The following is a 4,217-nucleotide window of genomic DNA, read 5'->3' as shown; positions in this document are numbered from 1 at the left end:
AATAAATAATAAAATAAAAAATAAATAATAATATAAATAATATTTATAATATATGTAATAATAATATTGAATATATTGAACTATATAATATAAATGTAAATATATTGGATAGATTGAAGATATTAAATATATTACATATATTACATATTTAATATTTTAAACTATTCAATATATAAACTATATTAGATATCAAATGTAAACAAATATTTAATAGATCAAACTATTAAATATATTGAGCATTAATTAGATTAACTAGAGGAAATACTAAACATGTCAAACTATTAAATATCATTAACTCAAATATTAAGTAGATCAAACGATTGAATCGAATTCCTGTTCAATATAGAGAAGAATTAGATATTAAAAGATTCTAAGGTATTCAACTATTGCATTATTTGACCTGTATGTTGAGACAGTCCCATTGGCTGCCAACAAAGAGGGTTTTGATGTCCCTGTGAGGCCCAGATTTGTCCTGGTTTGGTTCCCCAACCAAAGAAATGGAGGCAAAAAGGCCTTGGAGGGGCTGATCTGGTCTCTTGGTGTCCGGGAGGTGGATTCTTCAGGGACCTTCCTGCTGGGAATTCTCCAGGAACCTTCCTGCTGGGAATTCTCCAGGGCCCTTCCTGCTGGGAATTCTCCAGGGCCCTTCCTGCTGGGAATTCTCCAGGGCCCTTCCTGCTGGGAATTCTCCAGGGCCCTTCCTGCTGGGAATTCTCCAGGGCCCTTCCTGCTGGGAATTCTCCAGGGCCCTTCCTGCTGGGAATTCTCCAGGGCCCTTCCTGCTGGGAATTCTCCAGGGCCCTTCCTGCTGGGAATTCTCCAGGGCCCTTCCTGCTGGGAATTCTCCAGGGCCCTTCCTGCTGGGAATTCTCCAGGGCCCTTCCTGCTGGGAATTCTCCAGGGCCCTTCCTGCTGGGAATTCTCCAGGGCCCTTCCTGCTGGGAATTCTCCAGGGCCCTTCCTGCTGGGAATTCTCCAGGGCCCTTCCTGCTGGGAATTCTCCAGGGCCCTTCCTGCTGGGAATTCTCCAGGGCCCTTCCTGCTGGGAATTCTCCAGGGCCCTTCCTGCTGGGAATTCTCCAGGGCCCTTCCTGCTGGGAATTCTCCAGAGACCTTCCTGCTGGGAATTCTCCAGGACACCAAAACCCTCCCAAAACGCTTCGGCGTGAACGGTTCTTGTCGTGGGGCTGGTGGGGCTGGTGGGGCTGGTGCTTCCCAGGGTTCTCCTCTGGCTCCCTCTGCTTCCCAGGAACGTGGACTCACCCCCAGCTCTCCTGAGCTCCAACCAACAACTTGAACATGTTTGGAACCTCCTGGCCAAGCCCTTCCAGAGGGGCAAGTTCCTTCTTCTTCGAGCCCGAAACTTCCATGTTGGGATTGGAATCTTCTCAGCCTGGTTGCTCTGAGTGACTCTGCTCACCTGGACACTGGGTACTGGTGACACCCGAGCGTTTCCTGCCAGCAGCAGCTTCTGCCACTGCCTTTTCTTTGGGTTCCTGCTCCTTAAAGATGGAAATGTTGAATTTTGACTCTTCGGAGCGTGTTTCTCTCGCGGGTGTCGGGACAACCTGCCCCTTTGGTGGCCCTTGGACCACAGGGGGGGGGATGGGGTGTTGCTGCATCCTGTGTGTCTTCTTCTTGGGTTGTCCACCCTTAGGATAAGACCATCACATTTGGGTTGGAAGGGACCTTAAAGGGCATCGAATCAGGACGAGCTGGGTCGGGACCCTCCTCACAACGATGAGTTTGGGGATTTCTCCCTTGGGAATGGACTTGGGGTTGGGTGTTTTTCTCCAGGTTGTTTTTAAGAGGTTGTGGCTCTTGGAGAAGGACTCTGAACCCCTGATGTCTCTCCGTGGAAGAGCTTTTCCAGATGGGTTGTGGATGTGCTGAAGGGTGGGTTGGATGGGGCTTGGTGGGAAGTGTCATGGAAGGGGGTTGGGATTGGGTGAGGTTTAGATTATGGAACAGTTTGGGTTGGAAGGAACCATCTAGAGGATCATCTAGATGATCTTTAAGGTGGTTGTCCCACCCCTGGAGCATTCCAGGCCAGGTTGGATGGACTTGGAGCGACCTGGTCTAGTGGGAGGGGTCCCTGTCCATGGCAGGGGGTGGGACTGGATGACCTTGAAGGTCCCTTCCAACCCAACCCATCCCATAGGTCCTGCCTTCACCTCTGGCCATCACAGAGTTATAGAGGCTGGAAAAGACCCCTGAGAACATCAAGTGCAGCCTGTGACCTGACACCCCCACATGTCCAGCCCAGGGCACCAAGTGCCACCTCCAGCCTTTCCTTGGACACCTCCAGGGATGGTGCCTCCACCACTTCCCAGGTCTGATCACCCTTTCCAGGGGAAAATCCTTCCTGAGATCCAACCTCAACCTCCCCTGGTGCAGCTTCAGGCCAGGCCCTCTGGTCCTGTCCCTGATTGACTGGGAGAAGAGCCCAGACCCTTGACCACAACGTCCCTTCAGGGACCTGCAGAGAGTGAGAAGATCCCCATTGGAAAGGGCCAGAAATTGTGCCAGGGGAGGTTTAGAGCAGAGATGAGAACTTCACCAAATGAGTGGTTGGACACTGGGACGAGGAGGTGGTGGAGTCACCATCTCTGGGAGGGTTTAAAAGACAAAGAGATGTGGTGCTTGGGGACAGGGTCTGAGGTGCTGGTTGGACTTGATGATCCTCAAGGTCTTTTCCAACCCGGATGGTTCTGTCACTTCTGGGAGCCCCCAGGGCAGCACTGACCAGGCTCTGGCCCCTTCTTGGTACCCACCCCTCAGATATTTGTAGCCACCAACAAGGACCTTCCATTCCTGTGTCACTGACCACAAGGACCCACCTTTTCTTCTGAACTGAGGTGGGTTTTGATGGGAGTCGTGGTCTGATCTGGGTGGCATCTCCAAGGTGGGTTCCCCACCATCCTGCTCACCAGCTGGTTCCCCTTGCAGAGCATCCTGGCCATGGTGCAAGGAGATGGAGCAGGTGGGAACCCTGGGGACACATTTACCCACGTGCAGGGACTTGTCACCACTGGTGCCCACCCAAGCCAGGTGGGCAGAGGACAGAAGCTCCATGAGCCCTGACTGGGCTCCTCAGGGAGGGTAAGTGGTGGCACCAATGGTCCATCTCCCTCTCACACTCCCTGGTGGCCTCTCTGCTCCTTCCTTCAGCTGGGCAACCACCCTGAGGTGCTCCCAGGATCTCTGCTGTTCCCCAGAAGGAACCTGGGGGTTCTGGTGGACCAGAAGTTCAACCACATCAAAAGAAGCAGGGCCAGCTGGTTGAGGGAGGTGATTCTCCCCCCTCTACTCCAGTGAGGTCCCACCTGGATCCCTCCTGTGTCCAAATCTGGGGTCCCACGTCCAAGTTTGGAGCCCCTCAACATCACCAGGACATAGAACAAGAACCTAAGAAGGTTCCACAAAGGGCTGGAGCAGCTCCCCTGTGAGGAGGGGCTGAGGAAGTTGGGGTTGTCTGACCTGGAGAAGCTGATGAGGCTCCGTGGGGACCTCAGAGCAACTTCCCAAGGGGGCTCCAGGAAAGGTGGGGGGTGAGAGGACAACGGGTGATGGCCTGAAGCTTCAAGACTGAGGTTGGACAACAGAAGTTCTTTACTGTGAGGGTGGTGAGACCCTGGGACAGGTTGCCCAGAGAAGCTGTGGAGACCCCACCCCTGGCTCCAAGGGCAGGTTGGATGGGGCTTGGAGCAACCTGGGCTGGTGGGACCGTGCAAGGGGTGGGACTGGGTGGTCTCTGAAGGTTCTTCCAACTTCCTGTGACTCCCCAGATGGGGTTGGAGTCCCCAGGTCTGCTGGGAGGGGTCCTGACTCATGGCAGGGGGTTGAGACTGGAAGAGCTTTAGATCATGGGGTAGTTTGGGTTGGAAAGGACCTTGAAGACCATCTAGAGGTGGCTGCCCCATCCCTGGAGGGGTTCCAGGGCAGGTTGGATGGAGCCTGGAGCTTCTCCATGTCCTCCAGGCCCTTCCCCTTGCTCTCCAGAAGCTCTTCATGTTCTCCAGCCCCTTCCCCATCATCTCCAGCCCCTTCCCTGGACTCTCCAGCCCCTCCACGTCCCTGTCCCGAGGGGCCCAAACCCAACCCTGGGTCTCCTTGAATCCCAGACCCTGTTGGGGGGTGAAGGGACCTCAAAGACCCACTCGTTCCACCTCCCAGGGGGTGGGAACCCCCCTGGTGCCCCCTCCCACGCCTGGGTC

This window comes from Chaetura pelagica, unplaced genomic scaffold (genome assembly GCF_000747805.2).
Source record: "Chaetura pelagica isolate M959 unplaced genomic scaffold, ChaPel_1.0 scaffold1102, whole genome shotgun sequence".
NCBI lineage: Eukaryota > Metazoa > Chordata > Aves > Apodiformes > Apodidae > Chaetura > Chaetura pelagica.
Note: the sequence above shows the minus strand (reverse complement) of the source record.